This window comes from Hoplias malabaricus, chromosome 2, assembly GCF_029633855.1.
Source record: "Hoplias malabaricus isolate fHopMal1 chromosome 2, fHopMal1.hap1, whole genome shotgun sequence".
NCBI classification, from domain to species: Eukaryota; Metazoa; Chordata; class Actinopteri; order Characiformes; family Erythrinidae; genus Hoplias; species Hoplias malabaricus.
In genome coordinates this window covers 78,459,685-78,469,357 of record NC_089801.1, presented here as the reverse complement: position 1 = coordinate 78,469,357, position 9,673 = coordinate 78,459,685, and positions in this window count along the sequence as shown.

The following is a 9,673-nucleotide window of genomic DNA, read 5'->3' as shown; positions in this document are numbered from 1 at the left end:
AATAATTAATACTTATACAATCATTCATAACGGTTTAAAGATAAAAATATACAATCACTGTTACATATGAATACTGTCTTATTGTAGACGTCCGGAAAGATGAAAAACAGATCTTTAAATAACTCTTAAATGACTGTCTGAGCAGAGTCTGATAAATCCTATTTAATAATTTAATATTTACATTCAATTAATATATATTTATCTTTTATATTATATCATGTGTTTGTGTGTATTTTTTTTTCAAACCTTTTCTCTTTTTTCCTCGTGGTTCGTTCTCCATCACCACATTCCTTTAAAAGGGCAACATGGGCGTCCTGATCACTTCTCACAGAGTCATCACGTCTTGTTATTCGTTGTCTATTGAACCGTGTTTTTTTGAGCTCCCACTGGCTCTTCTCCATGATTCCCTTGGGTTCTGTCGTCTTTGGTGAAGTTCTGAAGATCAATGGCGTGTTTCACTGTAATATATCAGATTATTTCCAGCAGCACGACTAGTAAAATACAGACCATACTTTTAAACTGAGAAACACTTGAAGTATATTTCACCTGGAGGGTCTTCATTGAAATTCTGGAACATTTCTTTGAGAACTGCTGATAAACAGCCCCTCACCACGCCTCCCCAGGTCACCGAAAATAACACCATGTTCCTGAAATGTTCCTTGTTGTGAGATATACTTTTTCACAGATGTACATTCTGTGCATGAACTAAGACTGGAATCACCTACCCAGCGTCAAACCTGTCCACAGAGCTGCCTGGGGCGAGACGTAAGTGACTAAGGAAGAGGTGAATGTCCTAGAGCAGTAAACATTAGGGTCTCCTTCTTGGTCCAGAGGTGCGCTGCTGATGAGATTCTTGAAATGTGTTTGAAATGGTGTTTGACTTACGGTGACCTATAAAATAAATCACATATTTACGGATTGAGGAAAAGGGTAAAGAGAGAAGTTTAATGAAAATCATAATGAGGTTTTTACCTCAAGGTCCTCGGCAACAATGCTGCTGTCATTGACAGGAGAGTCTCCAAAGGCCATAAGCAGTGCCTGGAGGTCAGTGAAGTGCTTCTGTACATTTTCAGAACTGCATGGACTTGAGAAAAGTACAGTGCAGCTGAGAAGCACCTCGTCTAATTCTGCCATTGTGCTGATGTCAGGAGGTCAAATATATGCACACACAACTTGTAGTGACTGGGAGCACTGACTGAGGAATAGAAAGTTTAGAGTTGTTATAATGTACATATTACAGGTCAGTTACACAGACTAATACACATTAATAACAAACAAACAAAATGTTACTAACTGTTTATTTCCATAGGGTCTTTGCATTCTTCATGATGTGGCTCAGACAGCGATGAAGAACAGTGAGACTGAAGTCTTCTGTGGTGCCTTTTCCAGTTACTATTTTGAAGTATTTCACAAGCAAATCGCTGAGGGTTGTTTGGCAAAAAACTTGTGATATTTCCTGCATGAGGACAATAGAGCCATCACATACAATCATTATTGGGTTTATATTCCTGTGTCCATGAAGTCTGGCTCGATCAGTTTGAAACACACTGAGAAAATAAAGAACAGAAGCAGTGGTGTGATCACATGTCACATCAGTTGCGACAGGGAAAGGAGGACAACCTTTGTTTTGGTTTCTCTCCACGATCTCGTACATAAAATGGACCTGGATTGTTTTATTGTTTTTTAGAATACTCCCTGTAGCATCTAGATACACTGTGTCCTCTTTTGATCGTCTGTGAAAACTGTCAGTGCTCCTTTTTGACCACAGCATTGCTCCTTTAGGAAGGAGGAGTAGTTTCTGAAGCACATTGTAAGGCGAGTCAGTTTCTTTAGACTCAGAGTTTCATTTTTATGAGGTCTTTTCTTGCCTCTTTGTCTCCAGGAGATGGATTTCAGAACCCCAGGAGTTGGGGCTTCATCTCTGCAACCAGACTCAAATACAGCTTTCTGAAGTTCCTGCAGATTTTGAAGATGAAGAGCCCTTGGAAGCGTGTCTACAAGTTGTTGATCTGTACGAAGTTGTTCTTCTGCTCTCACAGGACGCCTGTTCAGTTCAGTATCGCTGTGTACCGCAGTTTCACCTCTGAAGGACACAAGTGCTTTCAGAGTAGCCTCACTGTGCACTACAACATCTACTTCAACTGGACACTCACTAAATGTACAGCACCCTGAGCATTTAAAAAGTGGTGCATTTCTCTTTGATCCAAGAGCTTTAACCCTGTGACCAAGAAATGCAGAACTGCAGCATGGGTGCACAGATCGAATGCCTTTTGCTGTAACATTTGTCCATTGTAGTCCCTTAAAGTGGTTTCTTTTTTGCCTTTTACTTAGATTTCTCCGAGCTGAATGTGGAATGAAGAAGAATAATGGTGGTGCAGGAAGACACTGAATGAAGAATCTTCCAGTACATTATCTATTTCTTACACATCTTCCACCTCCTGCACATCTCTCTTTTGCACATCTTCAGTCTGTTCCACATCATCTCTGTCTTTCATGTCTTCCTCCTCCTGCTCATCTTCCACCTCCTGCACATCATCTCTTTCTTGCACATCTTCTCCCTCATGTACATCTTCAACATCCAGCACATCTCCTTCATGTACATCTTCCACCTCCTGCACATAGTGTTTCTGCTTTACATCATCCCCCTGTTGCACAGCGTCTCCTGTCACAGAGTCCCGAGAAATACATCAAATATACATTTGGACATTGATTATACAGCTTTTGTAATTGCTGTAAACCCTGCAGACAAATGTAGTTTGCAGCACTTGTTTCACTGAACACTTCATACACTGTGATTTGAACTCAGCATGCACCTGGGGAATCTTATATTTTAGTCATTTGTCCTAAATTCATATGGCATCAGTTTTAGACAAAACCCTTTAAAACAAAGTAAACCTGTTTTATAACCCACCCCCCCAACCACACAAATACATACACACACACACACACAGAGATGTCTTTCATGCTTGTCCCAAACCTTAGTGTAACTGAAGTGTGCCCTTCTAAGCCGGTACCTATTTGTAGGTGTATTGTGTTCACCGAGGACAGTGCACATCCCTGACCAACAGCCTGGATCTTTCAGTGGAGATTCCAGTTTTCGATGTTGACCTGAGTCCTGAATCAGTTGAGTGTGTTGGGAAATGTCTTGTAAAGATATTCTCAGTTCTCTGCACTGTTGAGAAAACATACATTGTTCAGCTGAAATTCACAAAAATATTTTTATATTTGTAACGGCACATATCATAGAATCAAAATGAACTGCAGTACTTACCTTTCCAAATGTTCTGAATATGAGTGTCCTGTGAGCAGTTGTTAAATGAGAGTGGTTAAGGAATTACTTTTTCAATATAAAAATATAAAAATACATAAATATGTTGACAATAACAAACGGACATTTCCTGAAGTGTTACAGCTTACAATCACAGGAACAACAATAGGCACAATGACATCATTAAAACCAGTGTAACTTTACATTGTGGTAAAGTCATAAATTAAAAACTTATAACCTATAGTAATCTACATATAAATATTATTATATAAGTATTATATTAGTAATCTATATATATTTAGTAATCATCACCAATTTAGTAATGTTTTAAAATGTTGCGAATATTTAAATTTAAATCGTTTAAAAAATAGGCAGGTTGTCTTTTTACAATTCATTTACTTTCAGTAAGAAGTAAGAAGTGATACTTTTTTTACATAATTTGCAACTTTATTTATTTATTTATTATTCATTGGTTGTCATGGTGACCTGACCTTTATGACCTGCTTAATATGACCCTTTATAACCTCCTGAAAGTGCTCACTGTCATGTTAGAATAAATTAAAAATATAAATATATATAAAAATATAAAACACAACAGACAACGAAATTACAATAAACTCATAAAAATTCAAATGAGCACAACACGTACAAACAACATGAATTACGTTCATTCAAAGAGAATGTTGCAATCTAAACAATACATTTTATTAAGCTAATGATAACAATGAAAGCCGAAGAGAGCATGAACTTTAAGACTGCAGTGGAGTGGTCTGGAAACAATTTGATTTAACCCTTTAATAGCACTCACAATTTTGCCATATATTGTGTTAGACGAGCTGTAGATGTGCGTTTATACTTCGTGTCTGTAGATGCACCATCTCTGTTCAGATTCAATACTTTACAAATACATTTTAAATTCGAGACAGTGATTTTACAAATATATTCAATGTAAATTTAAACAAATGTATTTATTTTCGCATAAAATGATGATATATCTATGAAAACCAAACACGTGTTTATGAATGTAACTGTATTTGTACAAACTGCAGACCGTGAGACACAGAGTGTGATGTGTTCATTTGTGAACAGTGAAACATATCTGTGACTTGTGTTTAATTTGTGGATTAACATTTACGCATTTGTAAAGTATTTTGAGACTAATCTCTCTCCATAAAACTACCAGCAAAATCATTAAAGGAGGGAGAGGAGGTAAAGCGCTGCGGGCTCACACTGCCCCCCTGTGGCCCTCGGTGGAAATACCGCTCTTATTTTAAAACACTCATTCTTACACAGATGCAGTTTTCGGCTCATTTTAGAGCGGTTCAAAACTAGACTTTAACACTGAATGTAGACAGTATGTACCTCAAAGTGACCAATCGTTTAAAATAGTCTGTCACCAACATAAAGGTTTTATTTGGTTGTTCTGTGATAAAACAAGTCAATTTAAGCTTAGTCTAAAATATGTTCCCAGGCGCTCCCTCTCTCTCCCAGACCCAGAGAGAGTGAGTGATCTCGGCACATCGACTCTCTTTGTCTTCGTCTGAATAGTATATTATACTATTATAATAATAAATATTATAATACTAATAAATAAATAAATAAATAAATAAATAAATAAATAAATAAATATTATAATACTAATAGTAGTATTATTATATTTTTATATTTTTAAATCAAAATGAACTGCAGGACTTGTCTTTCCAAATGTTCTGAATATGAGTGTCCTGTGAGCAGTTGTTAAATGCGAGTGGTTATGGAATTACTTTTGCAATAAAAAAATACATAAATATGTTGACAATAACAAACGGACATTTCCTGACAATCACAGGAACAACACAAGAGGCAAAATTACATCATTAAAACCATTGTAACTTTACATTATGTGGTAAATAAAAACTTATAAACTATAGTAATCTACATATAAATATTATTATATAAATTAGTAATCTATATATTTAGTAATCATGACATGACATAAAAATCACAACAAACTCCATATTTAAGCGGCAGTGGAGAGTGAGTTTATAATATCGACTCCTATTAAGTGATGTGTAATGAGTATTGTGTATTTAATATATGATTTTACAGAAACTGTAAATTAAATATAAAACTGTTAAAAACTGACGTCAACTTCCTAAAATTCCAAATACAATATCAGACTAAAGCTTTATATCATTGGACTTAATTATGTTCAAATGATAGCACTTTATCTCTCTTTAAAACCTAAAAACAATCTTTGTCACAGTACATTGTTGTTGTAGTGTGAAGTGCTCTTGAGAATCCTGAAAGGTGCCTATAAATAAATGTATTATTATTATTATTATTATTATATTACTTCAGGTGGAATTATTGAATAATTTGTTTTAAAATGTTGCAAATATTTTAATTTAAATCATTTAAAAATAGGTGTGTTGTCTTTTTACAGTTCATTTTCTCTCAGTAAGAAGTCAGAAGTGATACTTTTATTTACATAGTTGCTGTTGCATAATTTATTTATTATTCATTTATTTATGCATAACGGGGTTACCTACCATGGTTGTCATGGTGACCTGACCTTTATGACCTGCCTAATATGACCCTTTATAACCTCCTGAAAGTGCTCACTGTCATGTTAGAATAAACTAAACATATAAAACACAACAGACAATGAAATTACAATAAACTCATAAAAATTCAAATGAGCACAACACATACAAACAACATGAATTACGTTCATTCAAAGAGAAGACATAATTACAATAGAAACAATAAATTTTGTTAAGCTAATGATAACAATGAAAGCTAAAGAGAGCATGAACTTTAAGACTGCAGTGGAGTGATCTGGTAAAAATTTGATTTAGCACTCACAGTTTTGCCATATATTGTGTTAGACGAGCTGTAGATGTGCGTTTATACTCCGTGTCTGTAGATGATAGAGGAAGTGTGTGTTGTGATTGTGTGTGTGATGTCATTCCTCGTCTTTGTGGACTGTATTTGCAGGGAATGCCAGGTGCCGTGTGATCACAGCCTCTATAAGCAGACACCAGTCAGTCCAGTAGTGCACCATCTCTGTTCAGATTCAACACTTTACAAATATATTTTAAATTCGAGACAGTGACTTTAAAATATATACAATGTAAATTTAAACAAATGTATTTATTTTCACATAAAATGATGATATATCTATGAAAACCAAACACGTGTTTATGAATGTAACTGTATTTGTACAAACTGCAGACCGTGAGACACAGAGTGTGATGTGTTCATTTGTGAACAGTGAAACATATCTGTGACTTGTGTTTAATTTGTGGATTAACATTTACGCATTTGTAAAGTATTTTGAGACTAATCTCTCTCCATAAAACTACCAGCAAAATCATTAAAGGAGGGAGAGGAGGTAAAGCGCTGCGGGCTCACACTGCCCCCCTGTGGCCCTCGTTGGAAATACCGCTCTTAGGTGGCTCCCTCTCTCTCCCAGACCCAGAGAGAATGAGTGATCTCGGCACATCGACTCTCTTTGGCTTCATCTGAGTCCCTGCTATTGGTTTACAGAGGTGTCAATCACTTCTGACCCGCCCCCTCAGAGCTGTGAGCGAATCCCTGTGGAGAGCGGCGTCCAGCAGCGCACCCCTCCCCCGGGGAATAGGACCCCGCTCACAGCCGGCAGCCGCTCATTGGTCCACAGCTGCACTGAATCTAAGAAGGAACGCCCTCAACTTTGAATTCACGAAGACTTTACGTCAAAACTTACCATTGCCTGGGCGCTAGGAGCTCCAGAACAGTGCGTTACCGTTACTCAGGAAATAAAGACACGTTTACTGTGGCGTGGTGAGTAAGGGATTGTCTTTTGGAGCTTTTCACCGGTGCGGCGCCTCTCTCCTGAGACTGTGTTTTTTTAAAGACAGAATCTGAAGAGATTTTACAGTCTGTTATGGTTTAAATGTCCGAGTTTAAATGTCGTCCTGCTCCAGGTGTAAACAGTCAGTACCGAGCAGGGGGCTGAAAGTCAGTGTGTGTGTAGTGGTGTTACTACTGAGACATATGAGGTGGTGTTGAGGGCTTTTTGATCAAATCATTTGACGCTATGAACTAATTAATGTTGATTAACAATAGAGGGCGTTTCTGTACAAAGGGTTTAATGGAAACTTTTACATCTGAACATAAAATTGTGCACTAATGTGACAAATGTTGTCTTCGAAAAAACCTCTAAATAAAATAAAGAGCAATTATTAACGATTCCTAATGAAAACAAGTGCACAAGTGTAGTACAATAGGAAACAGTGAGTGTGTGGCTGTGTTTGCGCTAGTGATGTGTCGGTCGCGAACGAACCGGCTCAAAGAGCCGGCTCTTGTAAGTGAACGATGAGAGCCGGTTCCCGTCTACGACCGAGCCATTTTTTCTAAGGCTTGTCATTCAACCAATCAGAGAACAACAAGACACTTGGTTTTCCTGAATGCCAATCTCCCTTCCAAAAAATAGTTGAAGAAAATGTTAAATCAGTTAAATGTTTTGCACTTTGCAGAGTACAGTGGAACCTCTACTTTCCAACTTGATCCGTTCCGTGACTCGGTTCGTAAGTGGAAAAGTTAGTTTCTCGAGTCAATTTTCCCCATGTAACATAATGGAAAAGCAATTAATGTGTTCCAGCCCCCACCCCGAAAGTCACCCTTTTTGCACTGATATGTGTGTACAACACTCTCAAATTAGTAAAAATATACATGTAGCGTCACTAAAAATAAAAAAAGAAATACAGTGGAAACAATAATAAACGACTGTCTGGAGGAGTAACTGGCTGTATGATGGGAGGTGGGTGGAATAATGGAGAGCAGGCGGGTGAATGTGGGGTGACGAAGCGTAGATACGGCTTAACTTAGCACTTTGTCTGCTATTTACACTAATGCTAAATTGCGAAAGCTACAATTTGCTAATCTTAAAAGCTCACTCAAGTCTGGGCGCTGGGAGACTCGCCTATTGGGGTCAGTGGCCATTTCCAGCCGCCAGCTCGGGTTCGTTTCATGGTTCATGGTTCTTTGGTGGAGGCAAAAAATATTCAAATGCCCGGTTCGTATCTTGGAAAGTTCGTTAGTATAGGCGTTCGTAAGTAGAGGTTCCACTGTATTTGTTTATTTTATTAATCATAAATGGATGATTATTTAATTTAATAAGCTATTTTGTAATACCTACCTTTTGGGTTCCATTGGCTATATTTCAGAGTTTACAAGTAATTATTTATAAGGTGTTTAAATAAAAATCCAGTTATTTATTCAATTGAATGTGTGTGTCACGCCTGTATCTGCGGACGCCTCGCTTCCTTCCTCACTGCAGGACACTCTGCCACTTGAGTATGGGAAAGACTCAGAGAACTTCAAATCCCATGATTCAGCTGATGGTCACCTGACAGCACCAACCAATAGAACTCCTCTCACACGTTCCAAGTCACCCGAGTTCTAATTCACAGCTGTTTCGGTTTTAGCTCAATTACTCACTCACTATATAAACCCGGACTCTTGCTTTCACTCGTTGCGAAGTATTGCTAACCCAAGTTACGTACCGAGCGACCTTTATCTCTGAAAGCTTACCCGTGTATGACCCTTGCTTACGTTTCTCTGGACTCTGTGTTTTGGATTACGGACTGCTACTATTTACTACTTCGTGTGTCTGACCCTAGCCTATCCCTCACTATTCTTTGGATTGCCCCTTTTGTTGTAATTGTCTTCTCTCTACGGTGTGCTTTGCACATCCGGAAAGTAAAGCTCTTTTTGTTAAACACCCGCGAGCGTCTCTGTTGTTTACCAAGCCTGACAGTGTGAGTGCAATCAGTGAGTTATTACAAGACAGCCATAAAAACAATTGGCCATTGCAACACTATTTATTATTTTTAATATTGAACAATAATGTTTTGTCCATATAGTCATGTAAAATGTAGGTAATATTGTTCTGTACCAGTGGAAATAAGTGGTAAGACAAAGAGCCATTTAAGAGCCGAAAGAGCCGGCTCTTTATGAAGAGCCGAGCCAAAAGACCCGGCTCCCCAAAAATAGCCAAAATTCCCATCACTAGTTTGCGCTGCTGCTGCTGCTGCCCTCGTGTGGTGCACATGTGTAAATGCGACCGGCACAAATCTGTGTGGAGACACTGACCAGTCGATCACGATAAAAACCGGCCTTTTCCGGTCACGGACGATCAGTCTGTGCATCTCTACTGTTGGTACATGATTATATAAACTGATTATATAAATAAAGCTCTTAATAGCTGTGGAGTTAGTCATGGGAACATTGGGTCTTTTTCTTTCTTTTTTACCAGAGAAATCACTGAGGATCTTTTGTGTTTACATTCTCTTATAGTCTTTACTCTCATACATTCAGCTTGTTGTTGCAGTGAAACACAACAGAATATTCTTCTTCAGTAACAGGGTGTGACCACCA